General features: G+C 50.9%; 1 long non-coding RNA gene across 1 annotated transcript in view; it reads left to right on the top strand.

The window, feature by feature from the left end:
- LOC106509843 overlaps positions 1-21413 on the top strand; it is a 176253-nt gene extending 154840 nt beyond the window's left edge. The window contains exons 7-8 of the long non-coding RNA XR_002342750.1: positions 14585-14803; positions 20861-21413. This is a non-coding gene — a long non-coding RNA (uncharacterized LOC106509843). The remainder of the gene's footprint in view (positions 1-14584; positions 14804-20860) is intronic.

The following is a 22123-nucleotide window of genomic DNA, read 5'->3' as shown; positions in this document are numbered from 1 at the left end:
GGAGGCCTGGTACCTGTGGACTGGTCAGATGGGGAAAGCCGTAGGGCCTGACCAAGTAAGGGGACTGATTCCTGCTCACTGGACCACCAGGGGTGAGTGCAGGGGGGCACTCTGAGATTGGAGAGAGGCTGCGGGGCCGGGGGGGGGTGGGCAGGGGTTGCTGGGAGCAAGGCAGGGTAGGGCGCAGAGGGACATAGGAATGAGACAAGGAAGGGGGTTGTTTTGGGGGGTTGGGGCTTTTTTTGTTTGTTTTTGGCTTCTTAGGGCCGAACCTGTGACACATGGAAGTTCCCAGGCTAGGAACCGAATTAGAAATACCACTGCCAGCCTATGCCAGAGCCACAGCAACGCAGGATGTGAGCCACATCTGTGACCTATACCACAGCTCACAGCAACACTGAATCCCCAACCCACTGAACAGAAGGGGGTTGTTAAATCAGGGACGGGGCTCAGAGAGTAGGGCAGGGCAGGAAGCTCAGAGGCACGTGGTCCTCCACTGGTCAGCATGCCATCATGTGGCTGTCATCCCTAGCCACAGAGTCATTCATTCACTCATTCATTCGTTCCTGCATGCATGCTTGCTACACAGCCCAGGTCCCTGTCCTCGGTGAGCTCGGTGTTTGTATATGAGGATCATATCTTCCCAGGGAGGGTCAGGAAAGGTTTCTCATGGGAGGTGAGATCTGAGCTGCTTCTGGAAGGGGAGGAGGGATAAGCCAACCCACGGGAGGGTGTTCTAAGCTGGGAAGCCAGTGAATTCACAGGCCCAGGTGTGGCAGAGCACGAGGCTTCCCTGGCTCGGCTGTAGCGGGACGGACCGCTGGAGGGTGTTGAGAGATGAAGCAGGAGGGATCAGAGGGGTGTGGCCCTGCCCGCTGGGTGGGGTGCTTTGGATTAATTCCAGACGACAACAGGGAGATGATGTAGGAATTTAAGCAGAGACATGAAGGGATCCCACTTGGAAATTTGGGAAGATGGTCCAGGCAGTAGGGATGATCTAGAGAGGGAGAATCCGGGAGGAGGAGGCACTCACCGGGGCCCTGCATGCAGGAGGGAAGCAGGCGTGGAGAGGAGAGAAAGCCCCAGAGGCCTTTGGAAGGCTGAGCAGCCTCCACTCAGGTCTAGAGACTGAGTGACACCTTGGACCACGTCTTAGTTCATCTCAGAGAAACTGTGTAATTTGGGTCTTGCGAGAACCCAGCCCTCTGCTTTAGAAGGTCTCGTGGCCCCAGCAGCCTGGCACCACACAGCACCAGCCAATCTCCTACCCAAGTCTGCTGCCATCCTCCCAGGGGGAGCTCAGTCTGGTTGAATCTGGCTGGCCTTTAGCAGGAAGGTGGTGAGAAGCTGATGGTGGTCTGAGAGCTGGGAAACGCTGGGGTGGGGAGGCTGCTCAGGGGCTGTGGCCACAGGGCAGCCCGAGGAAAGGAGGCACCAGGCTGGGGTCAGTGAGTCAGGACAGGTCCAGCAAAAGATGAGAGACTGGGCAGGGTTCCAGCCCCATCTGGATGGGCCTGAGTAACAGTGTGGGGACCTGGAAAGTGAGGAGAGGGAACCTGAGAGGTGCCTGGGATGATGGAAGATGACCCCACACAGAAGGCTGTTTCCTAGAGCCCAGGACAGAGGCTGCCATCTAAGATGGGAGTTACCCCTCACCCCAAATTCTCAAACCCCTTAACAGAGGAAGGTGTGCTGCTCCTTCCTCACAGCAGATGGCGCCATGGGGCTGGGATTGGTGACAGGTGCCGCAGGAGCTGGCAGGAAACGCTGCCTGGGAGTGGGGGTGTGGGGCAGGAGCCTGAGCTGGGGGAGGGGAGAACCCCAGTCCTGCTCCCTCTCCGAGGGCCTGCTACTCCCTGGGCTTCTCACTTCGTGCCTACCTGCTCCATTTCCTCTTCCACCCCAACCGCCTCCTGCCTCTACGGTCTTCCCTTCCCTTGCTGTCGTCCACCGCCCCTCCGCTTCTGCTTCCAGCTGGAGTCCAAGGCCAGTGTCTGTGAAATGGTTCACTTCGAGGTACCATCGCAAGATAAGGGAACTCCAGGCCCGGCCCAACGGCAATGTCATCAGGGGGTCTTCCCGAGCTGGCTCACATGCTATGTCCTCAGAAGGCACTCAGTGCCCCTAAATAGGAGGGGGCTCCAGGAGGCTCCCAGGAATGTTTGGCAGTGGCAGGAGGAGTGGGGTTCTACCCCTGGGGGAGAGGGTTTGCTCTGCACGAATGAAGGACACGTAAACTAGAGCAGCTTTCAGTATGACGAGGAATGGCGAGAAACCGTCCACTGATGGACGTGCCTTGTATCTCCTAATCTCTAGGCCTTTAGTCAACAAGGAAAACCTGAAGAGCCCCTTCTCTCCCCTTCTTCCTTTCTTGTGGGGCAGCCCATTGGTGGGAAAGAGTGGGTGACGGCTGGTGCTGGTGGTGCACAGAGTTGGGGGTGGGCCCAGGAGGGCAGTGGGACAGGGAAGCAAAGATGCCTGTGGCAGAAGGACCGAGGAGAGTTCTCCAGGGAAACTTCCAAAGGGCCCTCAGAGGCCCCAGCACAGGGCTTTAGGGGCACAAGGGTCCCTGGGGAAAAGAGCAGGGTAAGAGCTGTGTGTGTTGGCTTATCCCCACCAGGGACACACAGCTCCCCACCGGCCACTCCCCCAACCCTGGATTCCTTAAGGATGGTGGCCATGTTTTTCAGCCTCTACACTGGTGTCCCTGGTGTGGTAAGAATGACACTTCTGAGACAATAGGGCGGAATATTTTAGAGAAGGGCTGACTAGTAGCCAGAGGTGCCCACTCCTCTGCACCCAGCTTGGACATGGCCAGTCCCCAGGCCGTCTCCCATGGCCTTACCTCAGCTGGAGGTAGATGGAGCACTGTGAGTCCCTACAGACCGGGTCTATTTCAGCCTTAAATAAAAAGTGAGTTTGTCACCCTCAGTCTTGCTAAGGATGGGCCGCCTCTCTCTAATATCTTCTGGCTCACCCTGAACTTTTTGCTGGTCCATGTAGCGTAGGCGGTGGTGAGTGTGTCACGTGTGAACTGTTTGACTGTGCACCCCACAGGGGCAGGTGTGTTGGTGCTGAGGGGGCCGGGAGGGAGGAAGCGTGAACAGAGGGCAGAGATGAGAGGGTATCAGAGAAAGAGGGGCAAAGCCAGCCAGGCAAGGAGAGGATGGTGCTGGTGGCTGCTCTGTCCCTGCTCCAGAAAGGATGCCCATGGCACCTGCTTAGTGGGTGTGGGGCTGCTGCGGGGAGGAAGGGGCCTAGAGGCGGCAGCTGGGCCTGGGCTTAGGGCTGGATCCGCGGGCAGCTGTAAGTGTCAGCCAGGGGTGTCCTCGTCTGTTCCCGAACCAAAGAGCTTACTGGCTGGGCTGGGAGTGAGGGAGGAAGGGGATGACAGTAAAGAGAGCTCTCAGACATCTTGGGCAGCCAGCTGAGGGGGTCTGGGTGGGCAGGGCTGACTTTGGGACTCTGCTGTGTATCTGGAATTTTCTGACCAACGTAAATGGTGACTTCTGAGTTACTGTTCTTCAAGAAAGTAACTTGGGAGTTCCCCGTCGTGGCACAGTGGAAACGAATCTGCCTAGGAACCATGATGTTGTGGGTTCAATCCCTGGCCTCGTTCAGTGGGTTAAGGATCCAGCATTGCCATGAGCTGTGGTGTAGGTCGCAGATGCGGTTCGGATCTGACGTTGCTGTGGCTCTGGCCTAGGCCATAGGCTACAGCTCCAATTAGACCCCTAGCTTGGGAACCTCCATGTGTCATGAATGTGGCCCTAAAAAGACAGACAAAAAAATAAAAGAAAGTAACTTCTTGCTGGACTGGTGGCTGGGGGTGGCATTGCTGATAAACCTACTAACGGTGCTCATTGTCCATGGCAGAGCGGGGATGGGGGAGCTCCCACCAAGGAGCTCGCCGTGCAGCTGGGGAGGTGGCCCACGTACCGTGAGAAGAGCTTTGGGGTGGGAGGCATCAGGGGATTGGGTCAGGGTGGGCTCAGGGAGGACGTCTTGGGGGAGGAAGGAGATTCCGAGGGAGAAAGAGGAAGGGTTTCCAGGATCATGGGAAAGCATGAGCAAAGGCACGGGGAAGGAGCGGAAGTTGGGGGGATGGGAGGAACGCGACTCAGGGGACACTAAGGAGGGAGCTGGCACACAGAAGACACTCAACAGACTTGCTAAGGAAGGCAGAGGGGGTGGGAGGAAGGAGGGAGAAAGGATGGGGCTGAGAGCTGCTCTCAAGGTGGGTCACCACCCCCAGTGGCCCTGTGGCAGGCAGTGGCAGAAGTGCCCCACCTGGGGAGCCCCGCGGCAGTCCTCCTCTCTCCGGCCCCCATCCCAGGCTTGCTCACAAACCTGAAGCTGAGGCTTAAACCCAGGCCTGTGGCCAAACCCCACCCCATCGCCTTCTTCTTCCAGAGCCTCTCTCCACCCAAGTCCTTGTGGAGTGGCAGCCACTCCAGGCCCTGCCAGAGGCAGGGGTGTTGCCACCATGGGGTGACTGACCGGCCAGTAACCCTCCCCCCTCCCCAAGATGGCAGCTGAGGGAGACAGCAGGGCCTTTGTCTGGACCTGACCCTGCTGGAAGGCCCGCTGGCCTGAGTTTGCTCAGTGTTAATAATTGACCAGGTACCCGGGGACAGGGCCCCTCCAGCCAGCTGGATGGAGGGTGCTCAGGGCTGGGGCCTTGGCCTCCCACTGCCTCAGGTGGGGCACACCTGGGGCCAGGGAGGAGAGAGAGAATCCTGGCTTTGGCTGAGGATCAAAGGAGCCCAATGTGTCCCCCTCTGCTCCTCGAGCGCAGAATTGATTGAGGTGTGGAAAGGGCCCTGGGCAGGGTGGCTGGAAACCTCCTCGTCTGACCCTCCACAGGGTCAGAGAGGAGCAGCAGTAACACCTTGCCCCCCAAAGCAAAGACACGGAGGATGGAGAGAAGGCCCAGGGATGCAGGTGTGAGGTTCCCTGAGGCGCACAGAGCTGGACTCTTGAGTCCCAGTCGCCTTATCCCAAACAGCATGGGGCCACACACCCGCTCCTCAGTCCTTCTGATGGAAAACGCCAGCCAAAGGGAAGGTTCGAGTGACTCTGGGACAGAGGGAAGAGGGATAGGGACCCCCAGCCGGGGTCAGACCACCTCTCTAGCCCTGGAGGAGCCCAGCACTGTCCACTCCAAAGCCTCGTGAAGGAGGCCTCAGCCGGGAGCAAGGAGGCAGGTCTCCAACCCCAGGACCTGGAGGAGGAGAGAAGAGAGCGAACAGAGGGGGAATGTTGCTGTTTACAGCAGCACCAGCTCCCAGAGTTTCTTAGAAGCAGAAGTGATCTCGGTCATCCTGTGGGCAGGGTGTGACCCCCGTTTGACAGTGCAGGAACCTGAGGTTCAGGTCGGTCCCCCGTCCAGGTCCCAGAGTTGGGAAACAGCAGAGCAGAAGCAGCCCGGGGACCTGTGCCACTCCCTCATCTGCTGGGGACAGGGCAGCATGAGGAGAGCAGGCAGGGGAACAGGCCCCCTGCAGCCATTGAAGGGGCTACCCGGGGGGTGCTTTTGAGGCTTAAACCCAGCTTCCTCAGCTACTGCAGCCTGATCACTCAAGATCCTCCTTAGGGAAGGGGACCTGGTGGTCTGGGCTCTGCATGTCCAGCAAGTGTGTCTCAGGCCTTGAGAGGAAGGGGTGGCGAGCCTCACACCCCACCCCCCAACCTCCCCGTCCCCTTTGGCTTCACCTGTGAGAAGTCAATATTGAGGTTTTATGACCCAAGATAAACACACATTTTTTTTTTTCCTCCCATAGAGGGGTTATCTGGTCTGGAGGGTTAATCAGTGACCACTGGGGGTGGGGGAAGCCTTCAGGAAGAAAGCAGCTATTGAATTCTGTCCCCTCGGCCCAGCCTCTCCCCTTCCCCCTCCTCCCACCCACAGTTCCCACCTCCCCCACCCCGCCAGCGGGTGGGGATAAGACATTTGGGAGTCTGAGCCTGGAGCCCGAATGGGTGTGTTTGGGGGACTGTTGAGGGGGTGCATCCAAGGAGAGCATCCTAAGTGCAGTTTGCCGTGTGCACAGTTTTCACCACAACCACCATTTCATTTGGTTGGCAGGACAGGTGGGCCCAGCTTGGCCAGAGGTCTGGGAGAAAGAGGGAGCACTGTCCCTTGGGGCCATACACAGAGGAGATGAGACTCAGGTCACAAAGCACATGAGATGGGGGTTCCCATCGTGGCTCAGCAGTAAGGAACCTGATCAGTATCCATGAGGTTGTGGGTTTGATCCGTGGCCTCCCTCAGTGGGTTAAGGATCCGGTGTTGCCGTGAGCTGTGGTGTAAGTCACAGACTTGGCTTGGATCTGGCATTGCTGTGGCTGTGATGTAGGCTGGCAGCTGTAGCTCTGATTCGACCCCTAGCCTAGGAACTTCCACATGCCATAAGTGTGGCCCTAAAAAGCAAAAAGCCAAAAACAAACAAAAAAACAACCCATGAGATGACCCAAGGTAAATGTCAGCTGCTTCCCAGGCAGGGGCATTGGAACCCAAGGCATGGGCCAGCCCTGCCCCTCGCCCGCTGTGTGGCCTTTGGACGATGGCTTAACACCTTTGGGCCTTACCTCTCCTTGCGGGGGACGGGGGGCGGGAGGGGGGTGTCTGATGAGATCTTGTGCTTAGAGTGAGGAAGGGACAAAGTGACTATTTACCATTCAAATGGATTATAGCCACCTCTGCCTTCTTCAGAAAGGACATAATTCACCTCTGGGTTGATGGACTTTTTTTTTTTTTGGTCTTTTGAGGGCCGCACCCATGGCATATGGAGGTTCCCGGGCTAGGGGTCTAATCAGATCTGTAGCCGCCGGCCTATACCAGAGCCACAGCAACGCGGGATCGAGTCTCATCTGTGACCTATACTGCAGCTCAAGGCAACGCCAGATCCTTAACACACTGAGCAAGGTCAGGGATCGAACCTGCAACCTCATGGTTCCTAATCAGATTCGTTAACCACTGAGCCACAATGGGAACTCTGATGGCCCTTTTACTTAGGGGAACAGTGATGGGTCTTTGGGGTTTAGGAGTGAGCACACCCTGGAGGAGTGAGGCTGAGCTGAAGCAGGAGGGGGAATTGTGACGCTGTGAGGGCCGTGCCCGGGAATAGGTGAGAACTTAGTGAGGTCCGGGGGCATCAGGAGAGAAGACTTGAAAAGTTCCACGTGAGGCAGGCAGAGGAGAGACCAACAGAGGAAGAGGGCCAAGGGGAAGTTCCCTGGGTGGGGCAGGACCCACACATTCTAAACAACTAGTATATGACAATGAAGTCATTTTGTCCCCTATGCTCAGATCGCTATCCACGAGTCCTGAAAGCAACTAAACATCTGCCACACACGTGAGCCTTGGGTTCTTGGTACATAGGGAGGGAGGGAGGAGTCTGGCATCAGCTTAACAAGAGGCAGTTTGGAAAGGGGACGCCAGGCACAGGGCTGAGGACCGCAACGGGAAGCACAGACCTCATGGTGGGTCAGGAGGAACGAACGGCCCACCTAAGAAAGCCCTCGGGAATACTGGGCACAAGAGGTGACTCCACAAGGCTGGAGAGCTAGGGGTGCCTGGGTTACATCCCCAAAGAGATATATATATCCCTGGCCACACCAGTAGCATATGTAAGTTCCCAGGACAGGGAATCAAACCTGCACTACAGCAGCCATCTGAGCCACAGCAGTGACAACACAGGATCCTTAACTGCTACGCCATCAGGGAACTCCAGAAGATGCCATTTAAACAGGATCATGCCACAGAGGTCTGCCATGTTGGGATTGGCAATGGTCTGGGAAAACCGAGGTTGAATGCATATAGTCACTGACCCGGTACAGGGCACTTGGCTGGGCCTACGGCTGATGATGAGGCCCCTGCCCCTCCAAGAGGTTTCTCAAGAGGATTCAGGCTGTGGCAGAGATGACTAATGGTCCCCTACATCACTCCCTCCCTTCCTCTCTCATCGTGATAGAACCCCTGGGTTTTCAACTGGGCACATGGCAGCCCAGAATAAAGCTGCATTTCACAGCCGCCCTTGTCACCAAGTGTGGCCATGTGACCAGCAGGACATGAACAGGAGTGGTGTGTCCAGCTTCTGAATTGCATACTCCCTCTTATTCACTGGGATGAAGAATCAGGGGTGAACCATGTTGGACCATCTGGATGGGGACACCTTCCTGGGATGGGGAAGCGACAAGGCAAAAGAAGCTCAGAATCCTGATGATGTCACAGAGCAGAATCATCAGACCAGCTTGGATTCTCTCGTGAGAGAAAAATAAACTTCCATCTTGTTTAAGCTACTGTTAGGTTTGGTCTCCCAGTTAGAGCTACCAGAATCTTTTCCAGATTTGATTTAGACCACCTGGAAGTAAAGACTGTCCATTTATCATACTCACATACTCGGCCTGGACTTCACAGCCAGGTGGGGGGATGCAGATGTGCAGACTGGGAAGTTGGTGACCCTGGGAGCTCCTATTGTGGCTCCTGTCGCTCCTGTGGTAATGAACCCGAGTGGTATCCATGGGGATGTGGGTTTGATCCCTGGCCTGGCTCAGTGAATTAAGGATCCAGGGTTGCCGTGAGGTTCCCTGTGGGTCACAGATGCGGCTCGGATCCCACGTTGATGGAGCTGTGGCGTAGGCCGGCAGCCATAGCTCCCATTAGACACCCAGCCTGGAAACTTCCATGTGACACAAGTGCAGCCCAAAAAAGAAAAAAAAGTTGGTGACTCTTGTTATGCTCTTGCAGAAGATTTAGTGAAACGGTGATCTGTGATGATACCTTGACAGGAAGACCCCATGCTCTCTGAGCCTATAATTCTAGGAGAACTTGAGAACTGGAGAGACCTGACTGCTTCTTGGTGCCTTCAGCATGTTCCTAGAAAAGAGAGAACTCAGGGGAGACCGGGCCAGTCTGCAAGCAGAGATGGAAGGGAATCGAGTTTTGCCAGGGGACCCCTGTGCCTGCTGCCTGCAATCTAAGCGTCTGAAAATTTGGATCTTGAAGAGTTGTAAACACCAATGGCTTCCATACCCACAATGGAGGGAGTGGCCTAAGTTGGCTCTGAACAGACAGCCTTAGTAGGAGTTGACTGTGGCCCGGAGCCTTTCTCAAGCTTTCCCCGTTGAGAATTCTCTGCCAGACGATGGGAGCCAGCCCAGCAGCCAGGATCAGATTAAGGGTGTTCCCTTTCCAGCCTAGCCTGTTGTCTCAGATGGCCTGAAGAGAACAACCACTAAGCTGAAAGAGGGGTCTGGGCAGAGCGCATAAGCCAGTAAAAACACTGCCAGTTTTGAACCTGACAAACCGTCAGGACAAGACCTTTGGCTGAGTTAGCTGTGCATGGAACTGACTAGAAGCAAGTAGTCCTGAAGCCTGAGAGAGGCATGTTCTTCAGTGCCCTGATGTGGTCGTGGAGGCTACTCACCAGAAAGAGCCTCCCAGAGGGCAAAGCCAGGAGCCAAGAATGGATCTGGCAGCTTGGATCTGGTATTGCTATGGCTGCAGTGTAGGCCGGCAGCTACAGCTGCAATTCAGCCCCTAGCCTGGGAACCTCCACATGCCTGGGGTGTGGCCCTAAAAAAACAAAAGACAGAAAAAAAAAAAAGAAGAAAAAAAGAATTGTTTTCAGAATGTGGTATGTGGTTCTTGTTCCATCATTGTGTGTTGGAGAAGGGTGGGTGTGGGGTGCAGGACAGATAACCTGTCTTTTAGGTGTGTTGGTCTCTAGGCCACAGGAATCTTCATCCAGATGTGACTGAGATGTTGGGTACAGGATGGCTGGTGTTTAAGGTTGTTAGTCTTGGAAGGCAGTGTTAGTGTCAGTGTTTTATAGTGATTGTAGCGAGTTAAGCTGGCTCCAGGGTGGACCGTGGCAGAGATTGCTAATTTGCCTACGATCCATTTTTCCCTTGCTTCTCTAGTAAACTAACACCTGACATATATATAGTGAGACAAGTGGCCACCCAGGATAAAACTGCATTTTCCTGACCCCTTCGAAGTCGTATGTGGCTGTAACTAAGTTCTGGCCAGTGGCATGTGAGGAAAGGGATGGTACAAGTTCTGGATCATACCATAGAAAGGCTCCCGTCCTCTCTCCCTGACCTGATGGCTGGAAGGTAGATGTAGTGGAGAGACTTGTTGGTCCACGCGTGTGAATGCAAACTCTTAAGATGGTGGAGCAACAAGATAGAAGAAGCCTGGGTTCCACCGCTGCAGAGCTGAGCTAGCATGCCAGTTGGGGCTTTTAAGTGAACAGAAATAAACTTGCTCAAATCTTTGGTATGTGGGGGTTTTGTTTGTTTTTGTTATAGCATCTGAGCCTCTAACCTAAGTAATACAGATACACCTCAGTTACTGCAATACAATGGAATAAATGCTCTGGTAGACATATGGGTAAGGTGCTATGGGTGTGAAGTGATAAGTGGTTAATTCTGTTTGGGGGAAATCTTGGAAGGCTCCCAGGAGGAGGTGATATTTGAAAAACATCTTCAAGATGTTTTCCAGATGCACAAGTAAGGTGAAAGGGAAGACATGCTTGACAGTTGGACGGTAAAAACAAAGTCTCAAAGTGGTGAAAACACTTGACAAATAGCTCAGATGCGTAAAGGGGGAGGCAGTTCTGGGAGACAGAACTGGTGACATTGGATGGGACTGGTTGGGAAGGACCTTAAATGTCACGCTATACAGTTTAGACTTCATCGTTTGGAACCACTGAGGGGTTTAGCAGGCAAGTAACATGACCTAATTTGGGGGTTTTTTAATTTTTTTTTTTTTTAAAGTCTGGCTACAAAGTTTTAGATGGATTTGAGAAGAGAGAGGTTGTAGGCAGAGGGAAGGGACTATTTAAATGTAATGCAAGTCAATTCTGATTTTCCCACAGAAACAATGTTGTAATAGAGGTTTATGCTCCTGGCCATGGACCTGATACACCAAATTTTATAGAACTGACCGCAAAACCAAACTCAAATAGCTATAATGGTATACTCATGATCTCTATATTATAAAGTTTCCAAATAGTATATGAATAATTAAACGGGGCCCCATAGTAACTAACCACAAAAAGATATGTGTATAATATAATACAATGAATTTAGCCTCCTATTTCTGCCCTTTAAGAAATGTATTGTCGCAAAAGTAATCTGTTTATTTTTAATAGCTTTATTGAAATATAATTGGCCTATAGTGAACTGCACAAAAGTCTACAATGTGATAATTTTTGACATATTTATACACCCTCAAAACCATCACCACAAACAAGAAAATGAACATTTCCATCATCATAAAAGTTTCCTCCTGTACAATTCCTTTCTCCCACCCCTTCTCCATCTACCCATCCCCAGACATTCACTGATCTGATTTTTTGAATGTTCTAGAATTTTATGTAAATAGAATCATAACATGTACTGTTTTCAGTCTGACTTCTTTTTCTCAGAGGAATTATTTTTGAGATGCATCCATGCTGCAGCATGTATGAACAGCTGATTCCTTTTTAATGCTGAGTAATATTCCATTGTACAGACATACCAGTTTGTATATCCATTCACCTGTTGATGGATCTTTGGATTGTTTCCAGTATTTGGTTATTACAAATAAAGCTGCTATGTGCATTCATGAATAGGTCTTTGTAGGAACATATGCTTGCATTTCTCTGGGTAAATACCTTGGAGTAGAATGGCTGGATCGCATGATAGGTGGATGTTTAACTTTTTAAGAAACTGCCAAAAAGTTTTCCAAAGTGGTTGGTGGTTGTACCATTTTACATTTTCACCAACTCTGTATGTAAGATCCAGTTCCTCCCTATCCTTGCCAGAACTTGATAGGTCAGCCTTTTTATTTTAGCCATGCTAATAGGTTTTTAGTGGTATCTCAACTCTTTTATGCTATTGATTAGATTTTTTCCTACTATTATGTTTTGAGAGTTCTTGATATATTCTGGATCCAAGTCCTTTATGAGATACATGATTTGCAAATACTTTGTCCAAGTCTGTAGTTCCTCTTTTCATTCTCTTAATAGCATCTGATAAAAAGCATCTTTTATGGGTCATGTTTTTGGTGCTTTATCTAGGAAATTTTTGCCTACCCCGTGGTCACAAAGGTTTTCTTCTAGATGTTTTCCTGTTTCAGTTTTACATTTAAATCTATAGTCCATTTGAGTTACGTTTTGTATATGGTGCAAAGTACAGAGAGAGGGTTACCTTTTTTGCTCATTGGTGTGTAATTGTTCCAGCAGCAGTTATTAAAAACTCCATCTTTTTTGCTCTGCATTGTCCTTGTGCCTTTGTGGAAAATCACTTGTCCATATAAGTATAGGATAATACTTATAGGTCAATTTCATCTCAACAAAGCTATTTTTAAGAAAAGTATAGGGTCTACTTCTGGCCTCTTGATTCTGCTCCATTGATGCCTATCTTTATGCCAACATCACACTGTCTTGATTTACTTGAGCCTTGAAATACATTTTGAAATCAAGTAATGTTTTCCAACTTTGTTCTTCAAATTTGCATTGATGGGGAGTTCCTGTTGTGGCTCAGCAGTAATGAACCTGACTGGTAACCATGAGGATGTGGGTTTGATCCCTGACATGACTCAGAGGGTTAAGGATCCAACATTGCCATGAGCTGTGGTGTAGGTCGAACACAAGGCTTAGATCCCTTGTTGCTGTGGCTGTGATTTGACCCCTAGCCTGGGAACTTCCATGTGCCACGAGTGCAGCTATAAAAAAAAAAAAAAATTGTTTTGGTGATTCTAGATCCTTGGCACTTCCCTGTGAATGTAAGAATCCATTTTCAAACTTCTTCCTACTTTTCTATACTGAAATCATGAAGAAGAAAGTAAATATTACAATAATCTTACCACTTAGAAATTATCCCTGATAATATTTTCATTGTATGCTTCTAGACCTTTTCTATAATTTAAAACATTTTCTTTATTAAATGTTTAAGTAGCATTATGTGTTAAGCACTGTATGTCTTTTTAACATTAGGCTTATCGAAACATAGTTTATGTATGTTAAAATTCACTTTTCAAGTGTATAGTTTGATGAGTTTTGACAAACATACGGAGGCATGCCACCATCACGGCCAAGATGTAAAATATTTTTGGGAACTTCCCTGATACCCTCGCAGTTAAAGATTTGCATTGTCACTGCTGTGGCTCCAGTTCAATCCCTGGCCTGGAAACTTCCACAGCTATGGGCTCAGCCAAAAAAAAAAAAAAAAAGATGTAGAATATTTTCATCACCCCCAAAACTTCCCTTATGCCCCTTTGTGGTCACTCCCCTCTTCCAACCCCCAGGAATGACTGGTCTGATTTCTTTCCCTATACTTTTGCTTTTTTCCCAGAATGTCACATAATTGGAATCACACGATGCAATCTTTCATGTCTGGCTTTTTTCACTTAGCATATTGCTTTTGGATTTCGTCCATGTTGTGTGTATGAGTAATTTGTTCTTTTCATTGCTAAGTATTTTTCCATTGTATAGACATACCACAGTTCGTTTATCCATTCACCTGTTGATGGACTTTTGGGTTTTTTCCAGTTTGGGGCAGTCGTGAATAAAGCTGCTATAAACATTTGCATACAGGTATTTGTGTGTACATGCTTTCATTTCTCTTGAGTAAATACCTAGAAGTAAGATTGCTGAATCATTTGCCAGGTGAATGTTTAACTTTATACATTTTGAGTCTTGGTGTTCAAAGTGGCCGTGGTTGTAAGAGATACCTCACCAAAAAATGGGCATGCATCATTCACTGTGTCCATTAAATCATGACATTTGTATTTCATTCTCATCCGTCCACTGTGCATTTTAATTTGATATTTAGCCAGCAGAGTTCTACCTTTCCTGGTTTCAAACAGTTATTCTTGCAAAATAATTGGAAGGTTTTGGGTTTTCACATTTTTTAGCAAACAGATTCAAAATTCTCTGAAGCTCAGGAGCTCCCATTGTGGCGCAGCAGAAATGAACCTGACTAGTATCCATGGGATGTGGGTTTGATCTCTGGCCTCCATCAGTGGGTTAAGGGTCCCTCATTGCTGGGGCTGTGGTGTAGGCTGGCAGCTACAACTCCAGTTTGACCCCTAGCTTAGGAACCTCCATATGCCGCTGGTGCCGCCATAAGGAGAAAAAAAAAAATTCTCTGAAACTCTTTGTTTGGAAAATTGTCCAAGCTTATTTCTTTAACTGTGGATATAGAATTGTAATAGGTGACATATTTACATAGTTTTTAGTAATAACATCACCTTGATGGAAGCATTTCCAAATAACCATTTTCAAAATGTTTTCTCCTTAGCATGCATTTTATTTGAAAAGATGTCTCTCTCTCACTTATTGCTAGAATCTTCGCTATAGGTCGATAGGAAGAACTGGTTCTTCTGAAATATTGGCTTGGGTCACACATGACCACTGGGCACTTGCCATGGTAAATAAAGGTCAGAGACCCTAGAATACACTTGTCTTTCTGTAAAAGAAAAATGCACAAATTGTCCTTAAATTTGATTCCCAGAAGACCTACATGCTCAGGAAAAGCTTCCTGTTATACCCTTCTCATTCACAAAGTGTGAAAATATTCTTCTGTTTAGGGCATTGTTTTTACAAAACCAACCACACTGCTGACACGCTGGGAGCACTTAGTAACTGTTTGCTGAAAATGAGCCAAAGTGAGACGGTCCCCCCTAAACACCCCACACGGAGGTGCTGGCCCTCACCCCCAGGATTCCCAGAGAACCTTCCAAGACTCAGGATAATGTGAAACTGCGACTGAGGAAGGCCACAATGTCAACCCACTTATTAAATATTGGGTAAGTCTTAAATTGCTTTTTTTTTTTTTTTTTTTTGGTCTTTTTGCTATTTCTTGAGCCGCTCCCTCGGCATATGGAGGTTTCCAGGCTAGGGGTCGAATCGGAGCTGTAGCCCCCGGCCTACACCAGAGCCACAGCAACTCGGGATCCGAGCCGCGTCTGCAACCTACACCACAGCTCACGGCAACGCCGGATCGTTAACCCACTGAGCAAGGGCAGGGACCGAACCCACAACCTCATGGTTCCTAGTCGGATTCGTTAACCACTGCACCACGATGGGAACTCCTGTTTTATTTTCTTTTTTGGCCACCCTATGGCATATGGAGTTGCCAGGCCAGGGATCAGACCTGAGCCGCAGTCATAACCTAAGCCATGGCTGCGGGAATGCCAGATCCTTAACCCACTGTGCCAGGCCTGGGATTGAACCTGCGTCTCAGGGCTCCCAAGACGCCACCGATCCCATTGCACCGCAGCAGGAAATTCTTAAATTTCTAGATTTAAAAAAAAAAAAAAGCTGACTCAACACTGTTATGCCTCACCGGAAGGATCGTATTGCATCTTTCCCTTTGGAGACAGAGATAGAGGGAGGAAATTCCAGGGAACAAGCTGGAACTGTGAAGGCTGGAGGCCCCTTTGGGGGAGTAAGAGTTTTTCCTTCTCATCACAAGGAAAGCCCAGGCTCCCTAGCTCCTCAGCTCTTGGCACCATCTCCCAAAGGGGGCAGGAGACTGCCTCTCCTCTGCCACCTACTCCCCTGGCTACCCCTCAGAGGGGTCCTTTGATCCTGGAGGGTGGGAAGCGGGCCCCCTGGAGGTGAGAGGGGACCACCAGTGCCATGGGCCTTGTTTCTGGGAAGCTTCTGGGTGCACCCCTCACCAGGCAGGGCCTCCATCAGTGGCCAGTGGAGGGGATGGGACCTGGGCTTCAGGCAGCAGCTGTGGGTGTGGTAGGGAGCAAACCCCCTTATCGCCTTGAACCCAGAGTCATCTGGGAGGCAGGCCCTGGCAAAGGACCTCTCCCCACTGCTCCCAGCTTTACAGAGCCTTGTGCCTGGAAGCTCCTCTGTAAATATTTGTTGGATTTAGTTGAATGGAGTTGAAATCTCATTTCCTGATTCCAGCAGGGTTGGAAGGGCAGGCTGGGTAGGCTGGGCTGCGGTGCCTGGGGAAGGGAGGTGGTGGGAGGAGGCAAAGCCAAACTGGGCAGTTCAGTCCGTGGGGGGACCATTCTGAACCTGGAAGAGCTTCTCACTCTTATCCTCCCACCTGCTACTTGGCTGAGGGTTCCTATCCCAGGTGAGGGTTCCTGTTGGTCCAGGGTATGGGGAAGCAGCAGGAGGGAGAGGCCAGGATGGGCAGGGAGGGGCCAGATGAAGGGGGCAGCCAAGCCCAGAGCCCAGGGAGTGTATGTGCAGAACACCAGTTCCTTTGTTGCTTGCTTGCTTGCTTTTTAGGGCCCCACTTGCGGCATATGGAAGTTCCCAGGCTAGGAGTCAAATCTGAGCCGCAGCTGCCGGCCTACACCGCAACCACAGAAACACCAGGTACAAGCCACATCTACGACCTACACCCTAGGTCATGGCAATGCCAGATCCTTAACCCACTGAGAGAGGCCAGGGATTGAATCTACATCCTCATGGATACTAGTTGGGTTTGTTACCTCTGAGCCATGACGGGAACTCTGAGAACACTGGTTTCAATTGGGCAGAATCTCAGTCCCCATCTTCTAGTACTTCGCTTCCTAAGGAAGCTTCGCAGCCCATTCTGCCCTTCTTGGCCTGGTGCTTGGGGAAGTCTCCCTCTTTTGGCAGCGGTGAAGACCTAGGCGCGCAGGCCCCCACGTGCTCAGAGGCGTTACCTTCCTCGGTGTACACACTCAGACTCACGTGTGTATGTCCTTGCAGATTCGCCCAGCCAGCCCCAGGCACACGCGTGTCCCTGCATGCCGACAGCCTGGCCTGCCCTCGATAAGACCTTCTGGCATGAACACGCATATATGCCCCCCCTAGAGACAGCCCGTGTCCCCCCAGACACGGGCTGTCCCTCAGGCACAGAGAGCCAGCCCACAGGTCCCACCCGGAGGGACGTGAGACAGATGGGGTCCCCCAGGCTGCATGCTTCTCCCAGGCTGGTGTCCCCCAGAGTCAGAGCCACATAGAGCAGCTGGTGTGACACAGGCTCCCTTTGTGCTGCCAGGCCCAGGGGACAAAGGGGGCCTCTTTCCTCCCTCTCCCCACAAGAGCGCCTGGCAGCCTGGGGCCTGGGGGCCTGGCTGCTGATTGCAGAGGGTCAGGGAGACTCCCCAAGAGGCCCTGTTCTGCATGAGGAGCTCTTGTGGAACCCCAGCCTGAGGAGACTTGTAACTCCGCCTCAGGAACCCCAGGGGGAGCCCCACTGCTCTGCGGGTGGGGAGCAGAGAATCGGGGCCTGCGCTGGCCTTGCCCGAGGTGGGCAGAGACCCTACAGTGTCTGCGAGGAGAGTTTCTGTTCCTCATTAAATCAGGAGGTGGCCACTCTGCCAGTCTCAATTGTGAGGGTGCGGGGGCTGCAGCTGCTGGTCACTTGACCCCCTTGAAGGCCTCCACGACCACAGCACTGTCATCATCATGCCCTCTGGGTTTGCTTTGTCATCGTCACCGCTTTTCTGGCATTTACCGCCACCCCCGCCCACACGTGTTCATTCAGTCCATCCCTCCATCGCTGCTGGTGGAGTGCCTGCGAGGTACGGGTGTGCCCGGCTCCTCTCATTTCACCGTGACAGATTTGTACCAGCGCCAAGTTCCAGGCAAACTGATTTTTCTCATTTTCTTCCAAATACAATGCCTGTTCCTTTCTCTGTACTTGTTTGCTCATTCACATAGTAAGGAATACAGTAAACACTCAGCATAGGGTCACCAGACACAATAATGCAGTATTTTTATTCATTATTAGTAGATTAATTGTTTATCTGAACCTCAAATCTAACGGCACTCTGAATTTTTATTTGCTAACTGTGAGGACCTAACTGAACACCTACTGTGAGTTGTGCTTAGGATATACAGTGATGACAGACCCAGTGTCTGCCCTCAGGGAGCTTCCAGTGTAGGCAGGGAGACTGACAAGGAAATCTATACCCCTACCACGAGGAAGGGTAGGGCTCTGGCAGGGGGATTTCAGGGGGCCCAGGGAAGAGAAACCCACTCTGGACTTGGGAGAGCAGAAAAGGCTGCAGGGAGAGAGGATGCTGAGTTAGGACTTGACTGAGTCTGTTCAGGCTGCTATAACAGAATACCATAGATGGGGTGGCTTATGTTATTTGTTTCTCACAGTTCTGGAGGTTGGAAGTCCAAGGTCAAGGCACCAGCCTTGTCTGGTAAGAGCCCTAATTCATAGATGGCCATCTTCTTGCTGTGTCCTCACATGGCAGAAGGGGTGAGAGAGCTCTCTGAGTCTCATTTATAAGGGTGCTAATCCCATTTCTGAGGGCTCCATCCTTATGACTTAACCACCTCCAAAGGCACCCCACCTCCGAATACTCTCACATCCCAGTTAGAATTCCTTCCTTCCCCCCTTCCTTCCCCCCTTCCTTCCTTCCTTCCTTCCTTCCTTACCTCCTTCCTTCCCTCCTTCCTATCCTTCTCTCTTTCTTTGCCTCACCCAGAGAAAGCATAAGTTCTTGGGCCAGGGGTCAAATCTGTGCCACAGCAGTGACCAGAGCCACAGCAGTGACAACGCTGGATCCTTAACCAGAGAATGCCCTGGGGTTAGAATTTCAGCATACAAACTTTGGGGGCATACAAACATTCAGTACAGGAGTTCCCATCGTGGCTCAGTGGTTAACAAACCTGACTAGCATCCATGAGGTTTCAGGTTCGATCCCTGGTCTTGCTCAGTGGGTTAAGGATCTGTCATTGTCCTGAGCTGTGGTGTAGGTTGCAGACTCAACTCAGATCTGGTATTGCCGTGACTGTGGCATAGGCCAGGGGCTGCAGCTCTGATTTGACCCCTAGCCTGCGAACTTCCATATGCCCTGAGAGTGGCCTTAAAAAGACAAAAAAAAAAAAAAAAAAAAAAAAAAAAAAAATTCTGTACACAGTGACTTTAAAAACTAAATGGGGGGAAAGCCACAGTGAGCACTGGGATGGGAGAGACGGGGTCCAGTTCTGTGCGTTGGCTTCGAGAGCCCCACATTTAAAAGGTTCTCTAGGAGTTCCCGTTGTGGCACAGTGGTTAATGAATCCGACTAGGAACCATGAGGTCGCGGGTTCGGTTCCTGCCCTTGCTCAGTGGGTTAATGATCCCGCGTTGCTGAGAGCTGTGGTGTAGGTTGCAGACGCAGCTCGGATCCTGCGTTGCTGTGGCTCTGGCGTAGGCCAGGGGCTACAGCTCCAATTCGACCCCTAGCCTGGGAACCTCCATATGCCGCGGGAGCGGCCCAAAGAAATAGCAAAAAGACAAAAAAAAAAAAAAGGTTCTCTAGTATGTGGGGTCAACTGGGACAGGATGAAGGCATTTGGAGGAGACACAGTCCAGGCTAGCATGCAAGACTGGGCAGATAGAGACAAAGGAAACTCAATTTGTGTGGGTAGCCTCTGCTTTCTATAAAAGGCTGAGGCAAAGAAGGACCCATGATTACAGATTGAATGCTTGGCCCTCAGAAGGGGAAAGCAGGTGCCACCTTGACCTTGTGTCAGGAACCACCTTGACAGCCTCCCTTCTGCCCACCTGGGACTTAGGTAGCCAACCCATGACTGGATGTGAGGGAGGGGGCACGAACTTGAGTCTACATGCATGTGAACATCTATGGCTGGGTGCCTCAGTGCGTGCCATCTGTTATCATCTCATGGGTTTGGGGTTTGAAAGCCTAAGTGCAGCAAAGAATGTGAAGAACATTGGCATCAGCTTTAGAAAAACCAGAGTTCAAATCTTGACTCTATATCACTTACTAGCTGCTTAGTCTCCACTGAGTTACGTAACCTCTCTGAGCTTCAGTTCGCCGCTTCTCAAGATGGGGAAAATTCCACCTGGCCTTACCTTAAAACAGTCAAGCCAACAAATTAGTGGGACCAATGCTAATTTTACAGGATCATTAGGAGGGTTAAATGAGATGATGTCAGTAAAATAACAGGCACATAATAGGCTCCATGAAGTTTTATTTTTCTTTCCCTGCAAGCACCACACCTGCTATTCACACAGCAGTCATCACATGAATAACAAAAGCAACACCATTTGTATAATGTGAACCAACCAGTTAAGATTTTCTAAGGTATTCGTAATTAAGAACGGAACAGCATGCTCTTTTAATATCCCAGTGAGATTTCCTGTGTCTACAACCTTTCCTAAGGTTGTACATAAAGACTTGTTACGCACCAATGTTATGATTGAAAGAAAAGGTAATATCTGGGTCTAGTCAGGTATTTCCATCATTAAGTTTCCACTGGTGGCAAATGATTGTAGAAACTGTTTTCCTTATTCCAATTTAAGAATTTCTCTAGGGAGTTCCCGTGGTGGCCCAGCAGTAATGAACCTGACTCATATCCTTGAGGATGTGGATTCAATCCCTGGCCCGCTCAGTGGGTTAACGATCTGGCGTTGCTGTGAGCTGTGGTGTAGGTTGCAGATGAGGCTCAGATCCAGCATTGCTGTGGCTGTGGCGTGGGCTGGCAGCTGTAGCAACGATTCTACTACCTCTAGCCTTGGAACTTCCATATGCCACAGGTGCAGCCCTAAAAAGACAAAGAAAAAAAATTCTCAGGGAGGGGTTCTCCAAGCTTCCAGGGGGTGATGGGCCAGCTGTGCCTCTGCCTGTGCTGTCAGCATGAATTGTCCCCAGTGGAAGACTAAGTCTGTGACCTGTTCTGCTAATCCCAGGGAAAACCATATTTCCTAGCACACTACCTTCTCTTGTTTCTGCTTTGCACGCTAAAGATCTCTGTTAGGCACTAAATGTCCCCCCACCCCCGACTCCCATTTATCTATTGAAGCCCTCACCACCCAGTATGGCTGTATTTGAAAATGGGGCCTTGAAGGAGATAATGGGGGTTAAATGAGGTCTAAGTGTAGTGCCCAAATCCCATAGGACTGATGCCCTCAGAAGAAGAGGAAGAGATGGGAGAGATTTCCTTCCCTCTGCACCTGTCAAGAGGAAAGTCCATGTGAGAACAGAGAGAGATGGCAGCCGTCCACCAGCCACAAGGAGAGCCCTCACCAGGCAGCAAACTGCTGGCACCTTAAGCTTGGACTTCTAGTCTCCAGAGCTATGAGAAATACACATCTCATGAAACCACCCAGTCTGCGGCAGCCCAAGGGAAGAAACAAGCCTCTCCGTTCCTCCCGTGCCTTGTTCGCTCACAGCAGCTCGGTCTCAGACCCACACCATTGCATGGCACAGGCGCGCAGGACAGGAGGCCACCTGCACCCTGGCCCCTTTCTACTCAACAGGCTTCCCCAGCCACCAACTTTCCATGCAGCCCCATCCCTTTCCTCTTCATCACTGTCTCATCTTCACTGAATGGGCTTCTTTGCTTGCTGCCTTGGGGGCAGCAAATTCTACTGGTCTTTTCAGGACCACACCCGCAGCATATGGAGGTTCCCAGGCTAAGGGTCCAATCGGAGCTGTGGCTGCCAGCCTACAACACAGCCACAGCAACGAGGGATCTCAGTCGCATCTGTGACCTACAACACAGCTCATGGCAACGCCGGATCCTTAACCCACTGAGCAAGGCCAGGGATCAAACCTGCAACCTCATGGTTCCTAGTCGGATTCATTTCCATTGTGCCATGATGGGAACTCCGGGTCTTGTCATCTTTAAAGTGCTCTTTTCTTCCCTCACATTTACTTCTTAAAGCATGCTCAAATAGCACGGCAGGGTTTTTCATGGTAATCACCCCCCCCTTTTTTTTTTCCTTTTTAGGGCCACACCTGCGGCATATGGAGGTTCCCAGGCCAGGGGTGGAATCAGAGCTATAGCTGCCGGCCTACAGCACAGCCCCAGCAACTCAGGATCCGAGCCGCATCTGCGACCTACACCGCAGCTCATGGCAATGGTGGAGCCTTAACCCGCTGAGCAAGGCCAGGGATCAAACCCACAACTTCATGATTACTCGTCAGATTCGTTTCTGCTGCACCACGATGGGAACTCCTCGTGGTGATCGCTTTGAGTGACCATTCTTGGAGTGCTCCCTCTGTGGTTCTGGTGGGGGGGGGGGCAGGTGATGGTAGATGAATGGCCCACCCCCACCCCCACCTCCACCGTGGGTGGGGCTGGGCTCCTTTGGGCGCTCTTCCTTTGCTTCTGCCCCTCCTGACCTCAGAGCTGCTTTTGCCATTCCTCACCAAGCA

The sequence above is a fragment of the Sus scrofa genome, chromosome 3, assembly GCF_000003025.6.
Source record: "Sus scrofa isolate TJ Tabasco breed Duroc chromosome 3, Sscrofa11.1, whole genome shotgun sequence".
Classification (NCBI taxonomy): domain Eukaryota; kingdom Metazoa; phylum Chordata; class Mammalia; order Artiodactyla; family Suidae; genus Sus; species Sus scrofa.
The sequence above is the reverse complement of the archived record's forward strand: the minus strand, read 5'-3'. Positions and strand labels throughout refer to the sequence as shown.